Raw genomic sequence first — 12,204 nt, 5'->3', positions numbered from 1 at the left:
GCCTGTTGGAACAAGTTGGTATTTGGTGTGGTCAGTTTTTGTGCTAAATGTGCGAGACACAGTGCCTTAGCCTGTTGGAACCAGTTGGTATTTGGTGTGGTCTGTTTTTGTGCTAACGGTACGAGACACAGTGCCTTAGCCTATTGAAAAAGGTAATTGGTGTGGTGTGTTTTTGTGCTAATTGTATGAGACACGGTGCCTTAGCCTGTTGGAACCAGTTGGTATTTGGTGTGGTCAGTTTTTGTGCTAAATGTACGAGACACGGTGCCTTAGCCTGTTGGTATTTGGTGTGGTCAGTTTTTGTGCTAAATGTATGAGACATGGTGCCTTAGCCTGTTGGAACCAGTTGGTATTTGATGTTGTTTTTTTTGTGCTAAACTACTATTCTTACAGAAAGGCTGAACAAGTTCCATGATATAGTTTGTACAGAGTGACACATTCCACTCATTCCAAGCAACCATGACAACATCAAAATGAAGCTAATTGGTTTCTTAGTTTATTGGCATGAGATGCTAATTAATGTAGTCTGTTTTGGTGCTAAATTATTGAGACATGGTGCCTTAGTTTATTGGTATTACAGTAGTTTTTAGCTCATACCAGCATGCTGGTGTGAGCTATTGTTACAGTGCGGCGTCTATCACTCTATCCGTCAACAATTGGTAAAACCGCTCCCACTCGCACAGTGTTTGATGGAATTTCATGAAACTTGGACACAAGGACCATTAGGTATAGGTCCATCAGAGATGATCCAAAATTTGGGGTCAAAGGTCACCTGTGGGCCGTAATGGGCCATTTTGTTGAAATACGCAAAATGCTTCTTCTCCTACAGATTCCATGGTACAATGTTGAGGGTTTGTCACGATAGTACTATGGTAGTTTTACCTTCAGGGTGTTCATGAATTTGAGATCAAAGATCAACTAGGGGTCTTTTGTGGCCCGGGCTGCGGCCCTATATTTTCAAATTGCTCCTGTTCGTACAGTGTATGGCCAATTATAATGAAACTTGGTCACAATGTTCCTCGGGATAAGAGTTACGAGGGGTGTTCGGAAAATTGAGGTCAAAGGTCATTTAGGGGGTCATCGGCGGTCATTCTTTGTAATATTTTCAAATATCTCAATCTTCTCAAGATTTTGATGGATCATATTCAAAGTTGAACTGATGATTGTTGGATTGTGTATGAATAAGGTGATGCCTAAAAAATGTTGGTCAAAAGTTAATTAATTACAATTAATCCCCATTGTTTAAAAAAATCTGAGCCTTCACTTTTTGCCAAAGCTCCTTTAATTTGTCTCCCAGTGTCTGCAGTGTTTGTTTACATTTGTGGTTAAGCTCTGCAGAGGCTGTTAGTGGAATTAAAGCAGGGCTGGGAGTTGTTATTAACTGTTGAACTGTAAGCATGAGAGCCCTATAGCCAATCAGCACTTGCCAATTCTTAGAAGTCTTTGAGCCTGAGGTATGTAGGCAGCTTGTGAAGTTATGCCTTGTAGGGAGTGCTTGTTATGTCTGCTAAGGTAGAGGGGAGAAAGTTTAATAGGGTAGGTCAGTGGTATTGTTTGAGAGAGTGGGTAAAATAGGATTTAAAGGGGAAAATAGGAATTATAGCCAGTGGTGTGGCCAGGATTCTGCTAATGGAGGGGGGGGGGGGTATCCCTCACAGGCCCAAAATTGGTTTTGTGGGCCCTACATTTTTAAGCTCGAAAAGGTATGAGCTTCTGCAACATTGGTGCTCTAGTTAATTAGAAATGTAGGAGACATTTTTGTGCTAAATGTATAAGACCTCAGCCTTAGCCTACTGGAACCAGTCGGTAATTGGTGTGGTGTGTTTGTATTAACTTGATAAGTTCTGCCTTAGTTTATTGATATGAGTTGCTAATTAGTGTGGTCTGTTTTGTGCTAAATTAATGAAACCTGTTGCCTTAGTTTGTTGGAATGAATTTGTAATAAGTATTTTGGTTGTCTAAAATTAATAACACATTGTACCTAGTTTGATGGAACGAGTTGGTACTTAGTGAGGTCTTTCTTGAGAGTTGTTCAAACCAGTGTCCAATATCTTTGATCTGACCATAAAATTCCATTTCTTTCACAAATTGCCCCTCTAGAAGAGTATACATGTTTTGTCTCACGGCTGACAGTTTGGTTGTTAACAGGGTTGACTTTTTTACTTTTGAAGAAAAGTGACTAATTTTTCTTGTATTCCTCTCCTTTCATCAGAGATCTGTGGCCTATGTTGCTCAACAAGCTTGGATCCAAACGTTCTGTTTGGTAAAGATCTCAACTCCACCAAATACGATGTCTATCTGCTTTCCAATATATGAAATCTTCTTATCTTTTACAATACTGTCTCAGGTGAAAGAAGAAGATGAAGAAACTTGAAGGAAAATTGTGAGTCTTGGATGTCTGTAATGAAGCTGGATCAGGTTTAGAACAAGTGGTAGAAAGATCATTAACTCCACCAAATACGAGAAGATCCTTCAAGCTTGTCCTCTACAGAGATATCTGGAAGTGTTATCTGGAGGTGATTTAACAGAAATTGGAGAAAAATTTAGTTTCAAGGGAAACATCAGTGTGAGCCAGTATCATGAACATCAGTCTTGTCCTCTCAACAGTTGATAGTTGTCAAGATGATTTCTAAATGTAGGAGACACGGTGCCTTAGCCTGTTGGAACCAGTCGGTACTTTGGTGTGGTCTGTTTCGTGATAAATCAAAGAGACATTGTGCCTTAGTTTGGTGGAATGAGTAGCTAATTAGTGTGGTCTGTTTGTGCTAAATTGAAGAGGAGTACTGTGATAATTTGTTGGTAGTTAGTGTGGTGTGTCTGTATTAAATTTATAAGTTTTGCCTTAGTTTATTGATATGATTTGCTAACTAGTGTGGTCTGTTTTGTGCTAAATTAATGAGACCCGGTGCCTTAGTGTGTTGGAATCATTTTGTAATTAGTAATTTGGTTGTCTTAAATTGATGATCGTTGCCTCAGATTGTTGGAAAGAGTTGCCAATTGGTGTCAGGCATGAGACTCTTTTGCGGAAACGCGGATTTCAGATTTTTTTGTTGTTTCATTTTCACGTTTTTTCTCGTAATTCGCGTTTTTATTATTATTTTTTAGATTTAAGTTTTAATTTTTTTTTTTTTTGCCGAAGGTGCTGGACTGAAAAGGGAAGGAAAAACCGAATTTGACCAGTGGTGGAATCAAGTAGCACAAAGCAAGCAAAAAAGCCTTTTTTTGGTTCAAAAAAGCTAATGGATAAATTATACAAGCAGAGATTCCACACTTTTTTGGCGAGTTACGTGATGTGATAGATTCCATCTAGAGTCCACCATTTTGCATCTAAGCCCCCCCTTAAACCCCTCCCCCAGGACGGCGATTGATAAATTTCAGATTTTTTTCCCCCAGCTCAGTCTCATCCCTGTAGTTTGGTCTGGGTTGTGGTAAATTAAAAAGACAGTTGATTGTTGTCAAGATCAGTAAACTCAAAGATGAGCTGATTTGATGGAAAAACACCAGCTAAGCTGGAAAGCTGCAATATACAGTCAAGGTTAGTCATAAGAAAGAAAGGTTCATAAAAATGTAATATATATTTAATTATGTTTCCACCAGTAAAGTTTCAATCACAGCCTAAAATTTGTTGGAATTGGTTGCTAATTAGTGTTTAATGTTTTGTGCTAAATGTACGAGACTTACTTTGAAGAAAGCTGGCTAACTTCTTTTGCATTCCTCTCCTTTCCTTAAGGTTCTGTGGATTATGTTGGTCAACAGTTAGCTTTTTGACAGAGCACCACCCCATCATCCTTCACTCTATGACTTACTCGCCATTTACAAAACGTACGCGTCCTTGGATACCAACACAACGCTGCCGAGTACACTTTCGATTCATAGTGTGTCTCTTCAAAAGGAGTTCCTATTCTTTCCGTCCGCCGTCTTAGGCTGGAGACTAATTCTTTCTGGTAAGTGAAGTTTATGATCAATTTCATGGTATAGAAGCCATTTAAAACCCGTAGGGAGGGGCTGTTTTGCCAATATGACAACCCCTTACCCACCTATAACTGCCCCCCTAGTCGAAAACCTAAAACTCTCTGATTTTGACATAGACATTAATGACTTGATCCCTGTACAAAAATAGCAGAAAAAGACAACGTCCAATCTACGTTGAAATAAACCCATCTCCTAACTCCAAACCAACCACCAAAAAGTCCGCTCAAACAATCATTGTATCAGGAATCTTACCAGAACTATCAAAAAACCCAATAAACACTTGCTAAACTAATCAATGAAGAAAAACCAAATGCCATGATCTCAAATATAAACCATCTTTGTAGTAACGACATCCTAATCACCCCCATGACCCTAAATCTGCAAATATCCTCCTGAAACCATGGACTCAAAAGACTAAACTAGGCAACCCCAAACCAAGAATCCCCCAAAAAGTATGACAAAGAAACTTCTCCATAGTAGCCTGTGGCATAAACCCTGAAATTCAAATCAAAGATATTGAACAAGAACTCAAAGACCAAGAATACACCCCAATACAAACTAAAAGACTCATTAGTCATGCCACAAACAATACAACTTGGAAAGTAAAAATGACGTTTGAAGAACAAGAGCCTCAACAATCGCTAATCAAACAAGGTTTCTACTTAGGATACTCTAAACACAAAACAGAAGAATACCACGAACCCCCCCAAATCACTCAATGTTTCAAATGTCAACTTTTTGGACACACCCACCGTGCTTGCAAAAATCAAACCAGATGTCTCAGATGTGGCAAAAACCACAGAGTTAAAGACTGTCCCAAAGCAAAAGAAAACCCAAAATGTGCCAATTGCTCAGGGACTCATGTCGCCCTTTACAAAGGATGCCCAAAATTTAAAGAAGCTAAAACTGAAAATAATAACAAACAACAAGAACAAAGAACCTACGCGAATGTAACCAATTTTACCCCTAAAATTGAAATAACAAATAAAATCGTCACTGAAAAAAAACTTAATATCGCAACCTTTGTAATTGAATTAGTACAATACACCTTCCAAAAAGCCAACATTAATATTAAATCTGACGACCATGCCAGTTACGCCACCGTGTTAGCACTAAAACACCTAAACTTAAATATCCCAGAAACTGTAATTATGGAACGTCTCCACCATCCTTCAATATTTAGCCCTCCTCAATCACCTACATGACAAGCACACTCCCTCCTTCGGTCAAGTTCCTCCACCTAAACATCAACAGTATCCTTCCAAAATTAAGCCTCCTACTTACTATATTCGCCAACCACTCCCCGGATATCATTTCGTTAAATGAAACTAAACTAAATAAAAATTCCCACCTTAGCATCCCTGGTTACCAAACTTTCAGACACGATATCTCTCGCTCTATGGGAGGAGTACTTATTGCTGAAAAAAACAACCTCAAAGCCACCCTCTCAAACAAACCCAAACAATTGAAATTGTACTCGAAAGAGACAATAAACCTCTCCACATTATTAGCTATTATAGTCCCCAAATGAGCCCATATCCACAATCAAAAAAAGTTTTAATAAAAATGCAATACTACTAGGAGATTTAAATGCCCACCACATCATTTTTGGTAGCACCAAAATATCTGAAAAAGGCATATACCTCTTAGAAATATGTGATAAACACAACTTAACAATAATTAACCAAAATACCAAAACTAGGATAAACCCAATAAACAATAATACTGAACTACTTGACTACGCCATAACCTCAAACCACCTTGCAACTAAAACTCATTCGATTCAAATCCTAGAAGATGACCTAATCAGTGACCATTTTCCACTCCTTTTTGAGCTAGACATAAACCTCAGTCGCATCCAAAATAACGATTTAACGTATAATTACAATAAAACAGACTGGACATCATTTAAAAAGGGATCATAACAAACAACACTATTGCCAATTACCACAACAACAAGCTAAATTACATCGGCATATATTGTGACAGCATATCTTTCATACCTTCAAACAACACTGCCTGTTAAAAACAAAACAGAAATCCACAACTAAATAGGAATATTCTTACACTAAATAACTCAGACGTCGCCTACATAGAACCTATATGATCTCCCCAGATCCAACTCTAAAAACCTAAATTAACTAACCTAAAAAACAAATAAATAGACAAATATCGGCGGTCGACCAAAACCGAATCCAAAACAAATGCAATTCAATCATTAATGACAAAAACCCAAAACACTTTTGGAAAAATTAAAAAAATATCATAAAACCATTACAACCCAAACACAGGTAATACAGACGAATGCCTTAGAGATAAAGTAGGTAACCTCATCACAAAAACTTAAGACCAAATAAAGCTTAGTGAATCATACTTGAAAACTATATTCAATATCTTAGATGGCCCTCCATACGATAACAGATTCCAACACAAAATCAGGCATGAGACTCTTCCGCGGAAACGCGGATTTCAGATTATTTTTTTTTTCAATTTCGCGTTTTTTCTCGTAATTCGCGTTTTTTATTATTTTTTTATTTTTTATTTTTTTTGCCGAACATGCTGGACTGTGAAGGGAAGGAACACCGAATTTGACCAGTGGTGGAATCAAGTAGCACAAAGCAAGCAAAAAAGCCTTTTTTTGGTTCAAAAAAGCTAATGGATAAATTATACAAGCAGAAATTCCACAATTTGTTGGCGAGTTACGTGACGTGATAGATTCCATCTAGAGTCCACCATTTTGCATTTAAGCCCTCCTTACCTGACAAAAAAATTCTGAAGGGGAGGGGGTGTCCCCTTAAACCCCTCCCCCAGGACGGCGATCAATAAATTTCAGATTTTTTTTCCCCGGCTCAGTCTCATCCCTGCAAAATAGACCGTACAATTATCTGTAATGCAACCAGCTTTATCCCCAACTTCTAAGGATGTCTCAACAAAAACATCCCTTCTCAAAGAAATAGATATAAATGATTGGTATAGTGCCACTGAATATGCAAAAATGCCTCCTCCCCTGGTCTTGACAACATAAATGACCTAATGCTAAAAGATTCCCCTCCGTCGGCCTCCTATATTCATTAACTCTCATATTTTCCCATTATTTAACAAACTCCTTAGACTGGGTCATTTCCCAACCCTGTGGAAATCCGCCAAAATGATTTTAATACCGAAACTAAGTAAAGACACACCAAAATTCAAAACTATCAACCAATTAGTCTCCTACCAGCCTTAGGTAAGATTTTCGAAAGAATTATAGATAACCGCACCAGAAACCACCTTGAGCAAATTAATCACTTTGCCCGTATCAATCAGGTTAACTCCGCGCACACAAATCTACAATAAACCAAACTTTCCACCTTTCCAAAGAAATTCGCATCGGCTCCATAAAAAAACATGATACCACTGCCCTCTTCCTTGATGCCGAAAAAGGCGTTCGACAAAACTTCGCACAACGGCATAAGAATTTAACTACTTAACTTTAATCTCCCCTCCAATTACACCAGACTTCTTTCCTCTTTCTTTAGTGAGCGCAATACCAAAATATGCTACAAAACCAACAATCAAAACCTATTCCACTTGGTGCAGGTACTCCACAGGGCGCTGTTCTCAGCCCCCTCCCCTGCACCCTATTTGTTAATGATTTGAACATCCCCCCCTCTATCTGAATGCAACTATAGTCAGTACACTGATGACATAGCCATTTGGAGCACCAGTAAAAATATCTATATGACGGAACTAAATATTAAAAGAGCAATAACACATCTCGAAAATTGGTGCTCGATGTGGAGAACAAAAATATATCCCTCAAAATCTAACCTAGCCAATTTCTCCATAATAATTTCAAAATACCATATCCATATTTCCAAAATTAATCTTTTCAACACCTCAATCACTGCTACTCCTAATGCAACCTTCCTTGGTACCACTTTCGATGGCAAATTATCGTTTAATCTACTTTGTAACAGAACTGCAGGACGCTGCTGGTTCCAACTTAAATCCATTCAAATCCTCTCACACAAATATAACTTCCCTCCGAAAACAATTATCCAAATCTATAAATCCAAAGTAAAACCGATTCTCAGTTACGGGAGAATCTCCCTGCTTACCATCTCTAATCCCAATAAACAAATTTTAAACAGAATCCACACCACAGCTTATCGACTCGCACTCAAAATCCCTACCTATATTGCTACTTTGTACGTTCTCCGTGCAGGAAACACAAAATCTACTTTCACCCGACTTAAAGAATTCAATACCAAGTTATACAAAAACAACCTCGAGAACGACCCTTTGATTGAAGACCTCCCCCTGAAATACAAAGTCGCAACAACTCACTACCCAAAAACCAAACCCTTTTTGTATTCACAATTGTTACTACTTAAAGTCTCATTCCATTAAAGAAAACCTTTCCTAAATGGGTCTAGGCCCAAGTATACTTATATATACAGATTATATTGTTACCAAACAATAGAAACCACAACCACTCCCTACCCAAACAATAGAAACCACTCCGTCTCCACAATTCTCAGTACTTAAAAAATTCCTCTCCTTTAGAAATCCCTCCCTAATTGACTCTTCGACTCTGACTTCGGGTATGATTATGGCTATCCTGTCCTATGTAAATATATAAGACTTCATTTACCAGCAATTCCCTGACTGAACATAGACAACCTCTCCAAGAAAAAAAAAAAATGTCTATTCTATAAAAACAAACTTATTATCCCCCGTAGGACCTCTCGCCAGGTCGACCAGGGGTTTAACTCCTTTTGTTTTGATATCAACAGCAACAAAAACAAAACTTTTACTCAAATTAAAAAAAAGGTAACTAATTTCATTTATTTCATTTCATTTATTGATTTTTGTTCTATTTCAACATAAGTATGACATATGACATAGAAGGAGATAAGAAACAAAACTTGTGAAAGGAAGTGTACTAAAAAACCCTATAGGGCTTGTCTGGTAGTGACACTCCCTAAAAACTTAATGTGGAAGACATCATGATTAGATTTTGGTTTCATTTAATCAATAGGTGGAGGTAGAGGAATTGGACACTCTTGCACAAGATATCAACGGCTTGAAGCCCTCTGCTCAGGCGGCCTCCATTCTAGGTATGTACTTAATAATAATATAATAATAATCATAATAATAATAATAATAATATTCAAAATATTCAATTTACTGTGTTTGGAAAGAAACTTTTTGCTGCTTTGGATGAAGATTAAGGATTCTTGTTTTTCAAAAGGCAAAATGCAAGATGGACTATATATGAAAGGATGAATACCAAAAAATTAAAAAAAGAAATTGGGTCGGGGGAGGGCGAATCAGGCAGAGACCATCATGTTACTACCCTGTTAATTTTGTGTAGGACCCTGATTAATTTAAAAGGAAGAAATCCCTTTAGTACGCTTGAGTTTCTGAAAGGGTTCTTCTTTGGGATAACGGTGGAGAGACATATCGATGTTCTCTTTTGAGTCTGATCGTCAGGAAAATGCAGATTAAACTGCCGTGTCCATTTGGAACCTGGGAACTGAACCCTGCTACTGGAACAAATGTATTCCATCAGAGCATAGACAATGATTCAGAGAAATATGGCCTTTATATTAATAATCTGTTGTTTTCTTTCCCAAATTTTTCTCTTTGGTTAAACAATGAGTGAAAAGATTCATTCGGTTGGAAGCAGCACCGTCCCTTTTCACACCTTTTTTTTTTTGGGGGGGGGCGGGGGGAAGAGACCTATTAGCCCTTAGGGTCTGAAAATATTACAATAGGATTATTGTGGTGGACAGGACAGACAACAGTTATTTTTGCTTGTAGCTGAATGTATGATGTCCAGGGATCACAAAGAAGTATCAAAAGCCCGATCAAAACTGCCGTTTTTTGTACTATCAAAATTTGTCAGAATAAAGAAATTGAAAGTCAAAATATAAAGAGTTTATCTGGCCTTGTAGACTGCGATTGAACCAGTCTCTGTCATCTACAAATAATAGAAAGTGGGTATCCATTTCTGTTTGTGACAGCAATAACAAAAAATAACTGCAAATTAACAAGTTTTTGTAAACTTTCTCTATTCAGGGATTCGAATCCCAAATTCCACTCGAATATACCCCCCCTACTTATGAACTGTCACGTAGCTCAAGGTGACGAACTTACTACAAAGATGAGAATAGGCCTTAGGTGGTTCCTAATTCAATGACGGTTCTCACAGTTAATTGAATTGACTTCCCCCACCCTCTGGATTATCCTCACCAATAGAAAATACCCTCCACCCAAGAATACTTAAAAAAAAGACCATGGCTTACCAAGAACCTCTCTGCGTTCATTTTTCAGATTCCAATGAACCTTCCATCAGCAAAGGAATGGCGCAACTCGGTCTGAAGGACAATCGACCGCTGGCGGAATTGCTTGACTGGTACAACGCCAACCAGCCGGACCTGGCCGCCAAGCCCAACTTCACCACATTTCCACTGGACTTTAAGCCGTCACCGTGAAAACCGCTCTTCTTTGACATAGCTTTGAACCATATAGAGTTACCCTCCTTGGACGAGAAACTGGAACAATAAATCGTCCCCGCAGGGGGGTCTGGGTGGGTTCCTGCGTGGATGGTGGAGCAGGGGTGAAAAGTAACTCTCGATTTGCCACGATGTCAGAAAAAGGATTTCGGAAAAAAGGTCTTTGTAAACATAAGCCAGTAGTATTTGGGAGAGCTCTCACTCTTCTCCTGCATGTGCTGTAATCATCTTTTATTTAAGTTTTATTTGATTTCATTTGTTTTTTTTAGTATAGAAAACTACACCTTGTTGCAATGCAAACACAAAGATGGGGGAAGGCCAAAAAGAATAGCACTCACTTTTTTAACGTGGCTTGGCAAACAAAATTTGAAGAATATTCAAAATGGGAATTGGAATTTTATATATTTTGGATTTGGAGTTTGTGTGTTTATCTTGTTTAGAGAAAAAGAAGAAAAAAACAGCATCTTTATTTGATGGGGCTTTAAAGTTTTAAAAATGGGCTTCGGGTGTTGATTTCTTGGTCTACAAGCATTGTGGTGCTTGACTGACTGACACTTTATGGGGGGATGTTAAGGTGACTGAATTTGATATTGGCAGGAGTTATGGATGATAGTTGGAAGGACCAGGGGTGGGGGGGGTGGTGAAGCAAAGGATAGAGAAGGAGAATTGAAAGTGAAGAGGGAGAATCTTTGAAATGAATTTTCAGTTTGCAGCAGCACAGGTTTACTGCATGAAAAGGCTATATTTAAAGAAACTTTCAATAATGCACTCTTCGTGTATATAATTTGGGGTGTGGTAGTCGAGGCGGGGGGGGGGGGGGTGTGTGTGATTGAGACAGCAATGAAAGGGAGCAACCTTTCCACATATGTGTTGTTTGTGCTATGGTAGTATCGTTTCCTTTTTCAAGCTGGAGGGCAAAAAATGTAAAATTAATTCAAAATCAGGTTTAGTTAATAAATGAAAGTTAAAGAAAATTTTATTGATGGTAGCAGGGGTGCCATGGTATTGTAAACTGAATAATCAATCAGCCATGGAAGGCCATCTCCTTTTTGTTGGGAACTTGTCGTCAAGCAAACCTATGGATTCAAGCCCTGTCTGGCTAAAGTAAGATGGGGTTAGTATTTTTATCTAGGAGAAATCAATTCTTTTTCCCCTCATGTTGAAATGGTCTTCCAAATGTTTAAAAAAAAAATGTCCAAAAAGAATGTACTGGTGTGAATTGGATAGCCACCTGGTGTGAAGTAAAAAGGCCATAGGCTTATCCCATATGTACATGTGACTGCTTAGTATCATTAAATAACTGCCCTCCAGGCTGATATTATAAATAATAGAAATATTATAGAAAATAACTGTCTGTTGTCACCCAACCATCTCAATAGTAGATGCAGGTATCACTAAGAATGTTTATGAAATATGTATTGCATGTATTGATTAGTATTTGCATAATAATCTGATGAGGGATAACCTGTTTCTGGACAGGTAGTTGAAGGGTATTAACTGTGGTGGGAGGGATGAAGGTATATCCTGTCCATGAACTGATTTGTCATTAAAAAAAAAGAAGTTATTTCAAAATATCACTCTTTTTTCTTCCTTTTTTTTCTTCCTTTTACATGAGTATTGTAAAAGGAAAAGCAGAGGTTGAGTTTGAGCCAGGGACCTTGAGATACAAAAGCAAAAGTCTTTACCACTAGACCATTAGGTGGGCCTCTGGTTTCTAAAGCTTTACAAA

General features: G+C 38.1%; 1 protein-coding gene across 19 annotated transcripts in view; it reads left to right on the top strand.

The window, feature by feature from the left end:
* The window catches only part of LOC139963602 (gamma-adducin-like), a 294,340-nt gene extending 282,291 nt beyond the window's left edge, over positions 1–12,049 (top strand). For all 19 annotated transcript variants that reach the window (XR_011791627.1, XR_011791625.1, XR_011791630.1 and 16 more), the window contains 6 exons: positions 2,213–2,292; positions 2,465–2,516; positions 3,140–3,535; positions 3,731–3,944; positions 8,996–9,074; positions 10,294–12,049. The gene's annotated coding sequence lies outside the window, so the exon portion shown is untranslated. The remainder of the gene's footprint in view (positions 1–2,212; positions 2,293–2,464; positions 2,517–3,139; positions 3,536–3,730; positions 3,945–8,995; positions 9,075–10,293) is intronic.
* Positions 12,050–12,204: the final 155 nt, after the last annotated feature.

This window comes from Apostichopus japonicus, chromosome 22, assembly GCF_037975245.1.
Source record: "Apostichopus japonicus isolate 1M-3 chromosome 22, ASM3797524v1, whole genome shotgun sequence".
NCBI classification, from domain to species: domain Eukaryota; kingdom Metazoa; phylum Echinodermata; class Holothuroidea; order Aspidochirotida; family Stichopodidae; genus Apostichopus; species Apostichopus japonicus.
The sequence above is the reverse complement of the archived record's forward strand: the minus strand, read 5'-3'. Positions and strand labels throughout refer to the sequence as shown.